The 12,337-nt window shown below is 37.5% G+C and overlaps 1 protein-coding gene across 8 annotated transcripts in view; it reads left to right on the plus strand.

Annotated features, from left to right (window-relative positions):
• LOC122340985 (transcription factor 4-like) overlaps positions 1-12,337 on the plus strand; it is a 140,466-nt gene that overhangs the window by 2,462 nt on the left and 125,667 nt on the right. The gene's annotated exons all lie outside the window — the stretch shown is intronic.

Consider the following 12,337-nt stretch of genomic DNA (forward strand, 5'->3'; position numbering starts at 1 on the left):
CCTGTTGCCATGCAACTTGGCTCGGAAAACGCTGGGAAAAGTGTGAATCGCCGAGAAAAAGAGAGGGGAAAGAGAACGGCGCGGAAGAAATAAATAACAGGAGCGTGTGGGCACGCTGCTGAATTTCGCGTGGTGCTTATCCCGTGCCAGTCTCGGAGATTTCGGATACAGGCCCCGGCGCGCGCGTTTGTTCCGCTAACAGCCGTGGCTTATTAAGCCGCGCTGAAAAAGTGGGGTTATTTTAATAACGGGCCGGAAAAAAAAAAAGCGGCGGGCGCAAAGCCTGCTGCTATTTGCATCGCTCTGTTTTGGTTCTGCTTGTCAGTCAAGCGCCGGCGATTGCGTTAAGCGCAGAGATGAAGAGAGAGAAGAAGATTTCTCCTCCCACAATCCAGCACCTCTCAGAGCGGCTTTGTCTTTCTCGCAGCGAGCCGAGGCGGCGAGGGGGAGAGATGCAGACGAATATCAAACCCTTTAATTGTGCCCCAGATTAGGAATTAATGAGCGTTTTTAGCTTGTAATAGCAATATTATTGCTACAATCTAATGCTAATAATGAGCCGGCTTGTAATAGTCCGCTTTTCAGGCTTCTTCAGGCTTCTTCAGGGTTATTTCTGCACGGCTTTTTTTTGCTTTGTGTGAGATAAAGTTGGCTGAAAGTGTCCTTCTTAAGCACGCTTTTTCGGGTTGAAACGACGAAACTTGAGAGGTCTGTGTGATCTCCCGAAGTCATGCCAAAGTCAAACGCTGCTTTTTAATGAAATGCGGCTTTAATTTGGATGACTTCAGAAAGACGGGTGCTTGCGTGAAGTTATCAGTGCACATACAAAATACACTTTGTGTGTGTGTGTGTGTGTGTGTGTGTGTGTGTATAAATGTAGATATACACACGCATGCGTGTATATATTTAATAAAAATGTCATGTTTATGTATCGAGCACATTCAGTACATATCGTATAAATTATATAAATGTTTTCTAAATACGTACTGTACGTGTGTATTTATGTATAGACGTAATAAATCTACTCAACACACACATTCTGTAAACTAAAACGTTTATCTAGAACGCGATTAATAGAAAAAAAAATGTTTTAAATGCTCACATTCATATAATGAGACTTAATATAAATATTTAAATAAATATATTTTATAAATATTTAAATGCATAAATATATTTGTATTTATTATATTTGTATTAATTAAAATAATTCTTATTTATTTATTTATGAGAATTATTTTAATTCTTAGAAATATTGAAATGCATTTATCTATTTATTCACTACTTTCACCGTTTTTTTCATTCATTTATTTTTATAAATGGTGTTTTCTGAGTTCCTTCGCTTGTAGGAGACTTTAAATGCCTCGCGCTGAAGTGTTTGTCAGTGTTTCTGCATTTTAACAGCAATCAGTGTGAAGCTCGACGCAATCAGATCCTCCCAACTTCGAATGAACATGAAAATACGAAGCGCTTTTGTCATGCGGGCCACTCGAGTTCAGCCGTTCCTCCAAACGCCGTAGCGTCTATGCTAAGAATGCTCGGGCTTTATTATTAGCCGTCTAGAGACGTCACGCCGAGCTCGCGGAGAAGAGATGCCAGGACGCTTGCATTACGTCAGCGCTGTGGGGAAAATCTCACTTCACTTTCATTGTCTCACTGATGAGTTCAGTTCACTACAGCAGAACCAAGCTGTCTTCGCTATCCGCGCGGTCCCTGGATGACCTTACGGATGTCAATACAGAAAATGAATGAATGCACAGGGTGAGCCATCTCTGCTTTATATAAGAAATCAGTTCATCCTTGATCAAGAGGATCTTCGGTTCCCGCTGCTTTTGTTCAGCTGCTCTGATTTTCTGGCCTCTGACTGTATTTTATACCATCTGTCCCAAATTCACTGCTTTTCTTTTTTTTTTTCTTGCTGAAAGTAAATTTAACCAGGGCTCAGGGCAAAAGTGACGCTGAAAATGCCCCAGATATTAAAAAAAAAAAAATGCCCCCGTAGTGAGATTGATATTTCGTAATATCCTGTATGGTACACTGCTGGTCAAATGATTTTTAAAAGACGTCTCTTCTGCTCAAGGCTGCGTTCGTTGGAGCAAAAATACAAGAAAAACTGTAAAATTGTGATATATTTTTACGGTTTAAGAAAATAGCTTTTTAAGTGAATGCGTGTTAAATTGTAATTTATATTTGGGATTTTCTGCATCATTACCGCGGCCTACAGCGTCACGTAATCCTTCGGAAATCATAATAATATACCGATTTTCTGCGCCGGAAACATTTCTGATTATTATCGGTGTTGTGCCGCACAACGTTTTTGTGGAAACTGTGACACATTGAAAAGTTTGGGGTAAGTGAGATCTAAAATACGGAAAGAAATGAACGCTTTAATTCAGCAAGGATGCATGAAGTTGGTCGAAAGCGACGTTGATATGCTAATGCTAATAAACGCCGTTCTTTCGAACTTTCTGCGTCCTGGAAAAAACACAGAAATGTATCGCGGCAGCAGATCAGTGCATTATGAGCATTTCTGAAGGAAGGCGGCAGTAATGATGCTGAAAATCACGGAAATCAATTGCGCTTCAACGCATGTTAGCTACAAAACGATGTTTCAAATGGAAAAAAAATATTCGAAAATGCCGCAGAAGAAACCTTTTCGTCTAAATGCAACGACGAAAGGCCCTTAAGGCCAGAAAGAGATGACATCTCCCTTATTTGCTTTTAAGAGCGTCTCTCTCCGATCTCGAAGCGAGGGTAACTCTTAATAAAAAGTGCATTTCTGAGCAGCACAGTCACGTCAGAGCGGCTCTCGGCACAATAGCGAGTGTTGTTTTCTTCACTGGTCGCCGGTGTCCTGCGTGTCCTCCAGAGTTACGTCAGCGGAGTCAGTTTCCCAGCGCTCTGTTGACATTGTTGTGTCCTGTAGCCCACTTCCTTTGTGATTAAACGTCTGCGAGTGTGTGTTTGTGAATATGTTTCTTGCTCTTTATCTCTGCGCTGCTTTGATAAGGCTCTCACACGCTGTTTGTTTGACCTGGAAACGGGGCTCTTAGACCTGTTTGTGCTGGAACGCTTTGGGACGGGTCCAGACGCAACACTCGCCGCATGTTGATTAGTCACGAGCGACTCTTAATTGGTGTCGCTGGACTATACTGTGAACCATTCATCATGCTATTACGGCAAATATACGGTGATCCGTGTTTACTTTTTACTTGACAGCTAGTTTAAAAACTACGGGGTTTACCGCAACTGTCTTTAATATTTAATAAACGAACACAATAAGCGCTTTGTACGCATTAGTGCTGTCATTCGGATTAGTTGCATCTAAAATTAAAGTTTTTTTTTTTTTTTTTTTGCATGTTTGTACTGTTTATATTTATTATGCATGTATATACACACACAAAGCATGCATTTACATGTATATACATTTATATTTTAAATATTTTTACAACAATATAAACTTAAATATTTACATGCATGCGTTTGCGTGTATATATGCATAATAAATATACACAGTACACACGTATATTATGTAAACAAAACGTTAACGTTTAATATCCATAAAATTAAACAAGTTAATATATATTTTTTTCGCTGTTTTATATTATTTAACATCCTTTAAATCGACTGTTCTTTATTACTTTTTTAGTATTTAAAAACTGCATATTTGCCACTCGTTTATTTTGTTATTACTTAATATCCTAAAAAGGTTTTTTTTTATTATTTGTTGTTCATTTAATTTATTATACATAGTTTTTTTTTGCTGTTGTTTCTGATTTCCTTTTCATTATTTAACATCCTCGAACACCCTATTTATTGTATTTATTATTTACAATTTTTTTCTGTATCCAATTAGCAATTTTTACCCTTGTTTTAAAGCGTAAGTCATGCATGCACAAAATACATTCTCTAAAAAAAATTAACGTAAAATGATCGTATTATCTTATAGTCCGGCATTTAATGTATGCAGAAAACTCTTTTACGAAGCAAACCCACTTAAAGAGTTGTTTAGTATAACTTAGTATGTTTATTACGATGTAATAAATGTATTTGTTTGTTTGTTTGTTTGTTCTGGTTTTCGTTGTATTTGTTATACTTGTATTTAGTTTTTAAGTTTTTGGCATGAAAAAAGCGATAAATAAAAATAAACGTATTTCTTATTTTATTTTATTTATTTTTATTTTTTAATTTAATTTAATTTAATTTAATTTAATTTAATTTAATTTAATTTAATTTAATTTAATGACTTACACGTTTGCCTAAACTAAATGCAGCTTGTTTTAAGGTTATTTTAATGCACTGATTTAGACAATAAGTTTTTGCCGTGATTCAAATCCATTTTAACATTTGACTTTTGTCGTTTAATATTTCATTTTCCCAGAATAACCTTGATAACGCGGGTCTCCAAAAAAAACATCGTCAGGAAAATATAAGCGCGATTAAAACACTGATGTCGTAAACAGGTTGATGTCGAAGGCCGAGTGAGCAGTTGTTTTGGACAGACGCTGATGCCTGACAGGAAGTGTATGCAGAGCTACTTCCTGTTTTTGTGCGCCGGTCTCCTGAGTGCGAAGGAGGCAGCTTTTCACCTTCACTTACTCTTAGATCTGCTCGCCGTGCTTTATCTAAGGGCTTTTCCATTAGAGCCTTGTTTAGTTCAGCTAGTCGGGTCCAGTCTGATCTGATCTGGTGCGTGATGGGTAATATAGTCCGCTTTCCATCTGTCGGGTTCGGTTAATGCGGGCCGGCGCTCCGCTTCAATCCGTTCACTTCCATTCACTTCCGTATAATTGAGTGTTATTGTTTTATTTGTTTTGCACAAAGCCTGAACTGGACTGTGTCGTATCTGATCCCGTCCAGGCCGGAGTCGTAATGAATGACTGAAAATACGGCCTGGGAAAGTGTACCGACTAAAGACGCCACTGTCTGCAGTGATTCAGCACCCTCGTGAAATAACAATTGGGTCAGAGTGCATTGTGGGTAATGAGGGTTGATGGGAAACGCCCATCACACGCTCTCGTTCACAATAGCCCTGCCTTTTCCAAACAGGTTCCTAAACACACGGTTAAAGGAACACTCCTTTTTTTTGTAAATAGGCTCATTTTCCGACTTAATAAGTTGAGTTTTATCGCTTTTGAATCTATTCAGCCGATCTCCGCTTGTAGCGTAGCTTAGCATAGATCATTGAAGAGTTTCCATAGTTTTCCTATTTCCATCCTGGCCCTTCTGTAGTTACATTGCGTACAAAGACGGGCGGAAAGTGAAAAGTTGCGTTATTCAGCCGATTATATCTATTCAGCCGATATCCGCTTTTAGCGTAGCTTAGCATAGATCATTGAATCCGATTAGACCGTTAGCATTGCAGTTTCCATAGTTTTCTTATTTCAAACCTGACTCTTCTGTAGTTACATCGTGTACAAAAAGTGAAAAGTTGCGTTATTCAGCCGATTATATCTATTCAGCCGATCTCCGCTTTTAGCGTAGCTTAGCATAGATCATTGAATCCGATTAGACCGTTAGCATCGCGTTCAAGAGTTTCCATAGTTTTCCTATTTCCATCCTGGCCCTTCTGTAGTTACATTGCGTACAAAGACGGGCGGAAAGTGAAAAGTTGCGTTATTCAGCCGATTATATCTATTCAGCCGATATCCGCTTTTAGCGTAGCTTAGCATAGATCATTGAATCCGATTAGACCGTTAGCATTGCAGTTTCCATAGTTTTCTTATTTCAAACCTGACTCTTCTGTAGTTACATCGTGTACAAAAAGTGAAAAGTTGCGTGCACATCGAGCGTGTCTTTCAAGCCGGGGACTATTTTACTAATCATTTTTGTATGCAATGTATGCATATAAAGTATTGTCGTCTATTGCTACGAACATACCTGTGCCGCCGCTTTTGCTCTCGGGGGTTGATATAATCATTGCGGTTAATAGTGTTTGTTTGATTACATTTAATTACCGTACTTTTCTGCCACACCTACTCAGAAATTTTAATGTAGAAACGTAATATTTGCTCTAAAGCTGCGATTAGCATCGCGAGCAGCGCTATACAAACAAACTTCAATTGGACTGCATTTTTCAATCAATGTGAACTCACACTATTCTTTTTATAAGCCATTTTTACCAGGCCGATTCTTCTCTATTGTGTCTCCTGCGTTATGAAAGAGCAACCTCTAAGCTTTAACTCATTGACACGGCGTGGTTACTACGATTCTCGATTATGTCTCATTTGCGTCTCACGAGTTATAAAGGAGCAATTAGTTTCAATAGAGTCTCATTCGGAGCTTTTTCCGAGCTCTGTTGTTCCTCAGAAGCGCTGGAGGTAAGAGTAAGATGTCCGCGTGTTAACGAGCGGTCTTGTCCTTAACGAATCGCGGTGGGGTGGGAACAGCGCACCTTGTTTTGTCGCCGCACCTGCTCATAGAAGTGAAGGTGAAGAGACTCAAAAAAGTGTAATTAGCCGTCTGAAAATAAAGGCAGAGGAACAGCAGCACCGTGTGTAATTAACACGGCAGGTGAGGAGCACGCTGAAACAGAGAACTTTTAATTAAAACCACTGACTTGTTTGGATATTGTCAAGTGTGCTGCTGGAAGATGTGCCACTGTAATGCTTGCTGTAATTGAGCAGTGACAGAGGCTAATGCTAGCGCGCTCGCGTGCGTGTGTGTGTGTGTGTGTGTGTGTGTGTGTGTGTGTGTGTGTGTTGCTGGTATCACTGATGTTGTGTTTGTAAAAAGAGCTCTGTGTAAAAAGAATTGCTGCGTGTCTGCTTTGATTTGTTTTATTATTTTTCCATGATATATCGTATATTTGGAACATTACGGGGGACATTAAATGCAATCATAATACATTTTACGACAATATTGGTTTACAGCAAGCGCACTTTCATTACTTAACATTAGCTAGCAACATTAGTAAACGTGAACTAAGAATGAACAATACATCTACAGCATTTATTAATCTTAACTGTAGCGTTTATTAATGCTTTTTTAAAATCGCAAGTTGTGTTTGTTAACGTTAGTTAAGGCACTGTGTTTTCAAAGATTAATAGATAGTGTAATAAAAGTTAGTTAAAACAAATGACACCTTATTGTAAAGTGTTACCGATATATACAACTAGGTAAACAATAAAAATAAAAAAGTAGCATATATATATATATATATATATATATATATATATATATATATATATATATATATATATATATATATTCAAATAGTAATATAACGTTGTTTTATTTAATCATAAAACTCATTAAACAAAAGTTTATTATTATTATTATTGAATGTGTCCAGTAATAAAATAACATAATATTATGTAAACTATACATCAAGATTGTATAATATTTTCATATAATACTTAAGCAATATTAGATATTCTTTCTATATATTTTTGTATTTATAATATTGTTTTTAGTGCTATTTACTGCCGATGCGTTTCAATCCTAAAAAGTATACATAAAATATGCACAAACATTCTAGTGGCGTCTCGGTGAGGTTGTGCTGCTGCTGTTGCTCTGTGTGTTTCAGCATGGTTTGACAAATCCTCTGTTTTATAAGGGTTTCTCTTAATTGCCGTGTAACTAGTGAAGTTGAAACTTTTCTATTAGGCAGAAGAGGCTTGGTTTAGGAGTGAAATTCCTGCAGTTGTTCACATGTTGTCGTGCATGACTGGAATTTCAGGAAGTGTCAGGTTGAAGTGAAGTGTTCGGATTATCTGCGTGTGTGTGTGTGTAAGTCGAGAGGAAATCTCATCTTGGTTTTCCTAAAAGGCAGTTGAACATCTGGCAGTGTGTATGTGTGTGTGCATGAGTGTGTGTGTGTGTGTCTGTGACGCCATTGACATTCCATTCCATCAGTGCTTTGGTTATGGCTGCCGTTTGCATGCATGCATGCTTGTGTGTGTGTGTGTGCGTGTGTGTGCGCGCGTGTGAAGCCATTTGCAATCGTAGAAAGCCCTTGCGTGTGTTTTATGTGTTTGTTTATGTGTGTTTGACGTTTGTGTGTGTGTGTTTTTCTCACTTTCGCGGTGTGGGCAGTACGTGCTACTGTTTTTCCAAGCGCTAATTTTTGCTGCAGTTGCTGGTTTAACGTCCGTCTCTTTACAGCTTGAACCAATTACAGTCCTAATTATCCAATAAATATGTATTTAAGAAGCTGTTTGCTTTGCGCGTGTGTCGTGGCACGTAGAGCAGGAATCAAACCCGCTGAGGTTAGGCGCTTTAAACGTCGTACAGAAACCGCAGATAGGAGATCGACGGCAGAGAAACGTTCAGAAACTCAAAAATTGTGGACTTCTGAATTAGTTTTTATTCGCATTTCTTTTACGTAAATATGTCAGGGTCGTATTTCATAACAATTTGTAAAGGGAAAAATATATAAAGTATGTTATGCAGCAAATTTAACAATTTTAATACAACATAAAAACAATAAATAAAAAATGTACTTCGTTTTATAACAATTTAGCACATTAATACTTAAATTCTAATCGTCTTTTTACTTTAGCGTAAGTTCACCATAACCATCATAAAAAAACACAGCAAACAATTGATTTACTATGAAATAAATTGTGTGTAATTTTCTAATTTTTTCTTATTTGTGCATTACAATTATTCGTATTACGGCCAATTAACCCTTACCGTAATTAAAAAAGAAATGACCGTTACTGTAATCTGACGATTATTAAATTGTGCGTGTTGCGTTAAATACTGCCTTGCTATTATGCCCTTTAAATGCACAAAAAAATGCACTTTATGTACAAGAAATATACTTTATGCACAAGAATATGAACTTCAGTTAAATGCACTCCTAATTAAAAAAAAAAAAAAAAATATATATATATATATATATATATATATATATATATATATAAACAATAATCAAATATCTAATGAGAAGCACAATTGTGAATAACAAGAATTACAAAAATATTGATGGATAATAATAGTTAGGTATATAAATGTGTTTAATTGTCATGAAAACAGTGTCACAATTTTTGCTTTAAAAGCATAATTTAATATTAATGCATTTTGATTTGGGGCTGAAATATGACCTGCTCTTTTTTATTTAAATTTTTTTTATGCGCTCTTGCGTTCTTGTTTAAAGAAACAGAGGCAGAGACAGACAGGAATGTAACCGGACACTGTGAGGAGTTTTTCCCACAGAAGTGCTCTCTCATGAAAGGCTTTTGTCTGGCCGCTGTGTTCAAACATACTCGTTTATCTCTCTCTCTCTCTCTCTCTCTCTCTCTCTCTCTCTCTCTCTCTCTCTCTCTCTCTCTCTATCACTCCCTCGCTTGTTCTTTTTTCCCTCTGAAAGTTTTGCAGGTGTTCAGGGCGCAGCAATGAAACGAGGTCTGTTATTTAGTGCGTGCGGCGGGTGGGCGGGCCGGTGGGCGGGGCTTCCTGGCCTCTTTCTCCTCCATCAGGGTCATTGGCTGAGGAGGGGCAGAGAGGAGGGGCTGATGGGTAATGGGAAAAGCAGAAAGACAGAGATCTGCTCAGTGTAAACACAGAGTGTTCTGTTATAGACACTGACACACACACACACACACATACTGGATGAAGAGATTTTCAGATGACCGTGTAACTTTGTGATTCTCGATGCCAGAGTAAAAGATAATAATGCAGTAACTGGACACACTTTTAAAAAAAGTGTCAGTTTTTCCTGTTTGTTCTTTAATTAATGTTAAATGTAATATTAAGTGACAGCGTGAGGAAACACCTGGAAATGCGCAATTCTGACATTCTGACACTGTTTACATTCATTCTCAAAAACAGACGTTTTGACCAACAAGTACGTCTGACCGTTCATGCGTGCAGCATTTCCTACGAAGCGCGGATGTTATTCACAGAGCATGCACACAGAAGTGCATATGAGCATCTGTCAGTGAGAAAGAGCGTTGAATCATATACATTGTAACATTATCCTCAGTTGACATTATATTGGAAACATTTTTTGCACGTCACATTGGACATTGACGTTATATATCGTAACCCTATTTAGCCATTACGTTTGGTGCTGACGTTATCATTTTGGACGTTATATCGTATGTTTCGACAGTTATATGGCAAATTGACATTATATTTTCACAGTTATATTGGATGTTGTAAGTATATTGAACGTTAAGGTTATATTGTAGTAGTATTTCAGACTTTATATTGTAACACTACTTTAGCACTTGCAGTATATATTCTTCAGTAATACTGGACATGTATGTTATATTGATACAATATTTATCAGAGGTTGACGTTATATTGTAACATGAATATTTCAGCTGTTGACGTTAAATTGTAACGTCATTTTGGCTGTTGATGTTACCTTGTGACAGTTATTTCGGACAGTGACGTTATATTGTATTGTAACTAATCTTTTTGACAGTAATTTTGGATGTTGATGTTACTTTGTAACGTTATTTCGACAGTTATTTCAGACAGTGACATTATATTGTAACATAATTTTGCCAATTGTTTTGGCTGTTGATGTTACCTTGTTACATTTTTGTGACAGTTGTTTCGGACAGTGACGTTATATTGTAACATACTTTTTTGCCAGTTATTTTGGATGTTGGTGTTACCTTGTAACATCATTTAATGGTTATTTTAGATGGTGCCGTTACACTGTAACAGGTTTTTGACACTCATTTTGTATTTTGGTGTTTAAATTATTAAACTATTATTTTAAATTCTGCTTTTACATTATATTGTAACAGGGATATTTCAGCTGTTGACGTTAATTTTGGCTGTTGATGTTACCTTGTTACATTTTTGTGACAGTTATTTCAGACAGTGACGTTATATTGTGTTGTAACATCTTTTTGACAGTTGTTTTGGATTTGATGTTACCTTGTAACATCATTTAATGGTTATTTTAGATGGTGCCGTTACACCGTAGAAGTTTTTTGACACTCATTTTGGATTTTGGTGTCTAAATTATTAAACTATTATTTTAAATTCTGCATTTACGTTATATTGTAACATTATTTTAACACTTTATTGGATGTTGATGTTCAATTTGAACATTAATTCACCATTACATTTGGTTGACATTATTTTTTTTTTACCTAAATCGGCACTGATGTCAAGCTGTAGCATTAATTGACTTTTATAACGGATAACGGCGTTATAGTGTAACATCATTTTAATAGTGTTACATTGGACAGTATATTGTAACATTAAATCCCCAACCCAGAAACTAATTTTTTGTGTTATCATAAAATCGCTACAAATACATTCGTATGGTATTATGTTTGATATATCTCCGTCTTCACCCTCGTTTATTCCTTCCCCATCCCGCGTCGGCGGTTTCAGGATTTTACGGAATTCCCTGTCTGGTTCCCGCTCGGTTTCCACGGTAACAGGTGCGGAGTTCACCCTGGCGTCTGGACGCAGGCAGGTGTGTGTGGACTTAATTACGCCGAGAATTCCAGCGCACACACACACACACACACACACACACACCTCACCGCCACATGTTCTGGAACAACTGTTTCCACACTGCAGAGTAAGACGAGCTGTTCAGGACGGAGTTTGAACCCGACACTAACCCAAAGAGCAGGTAGAGCCCCGTCGCTGTAATGAACATGTTCTCGTGTAGCTTCCCTGAAAATTGCTCTCAGCAGAGAGACAGCAGAGAGAGAGAGAGACCAACGCTTGACGGGAAACAGCGAAGCCTCCTTAGCGCATTTGAAACCGAAGTGTGAATGAAACATATCGGCACTTTAAGAAAATATTTCAAGCTTCATTTGCAGAGGGTTTTTCAAACGGCACAAATTGTTTTCACCATGCTAAGCTCCTGCAAATGAGTAGACTGGAAATGTTTACCTGTTTACAGACGCAAACGCTTTCACACATGCGGCGTGTTTTGATATATTCTCTAAAGAAGAGAGAGAGAGCGGCGAAGGGAGAAAGCGACGGAGATGCGTGATGGCTATTGCCGCTCGTCACTGTGAATTACACGGCCTTGGGTTTTAAAGGCGATGCTGCGGCAGATGCCAAACTGACAAACACAATGCACACGAAACGTACTGAAAACATGACCTTCTCTCTCTTGTTGCGTCATTCTCTCTTTCTTTCTTTCTGTTCGGTTGTCATTTCATCATTGGGAATTATAAATGCTAAAGTTGTTGTTACTCAAGGAGTATCTTGCTCCGAATTCACAAATTTTCACGCTCACACTTGTGGTTTTCCAAACCTCTAAGACTGGATGAAGTCTTTTTTCAGCCACAGTCAGACTAAAAATATAGATAAATAAATTAAATAAAATTAAAATGACATTTTTGCCACTTAAATTGGATGTTTTTGAACACTGGTTTTATATTGTAACATTAATTGACAGTTACAT

The sequence above is a fragment of the Puntigrus tetrazona genome, unplaced genomic scaffold (assembly GCF_018831695.1).
Source record: "Puntigrus tetrazona isolate hp1 unplaced genomic scaffold, ASM1883169v1 S000001111, whole genome shotgun sequence".
In the NCBI taxonomy this organism is placed as follows: domain Eukaryota; kingdom Metazoa; phylum Chordata; class Actinopteri; order Cypriniformes; family Cyprinidae; genus Puntigrus; species Puntigrus tetrazona.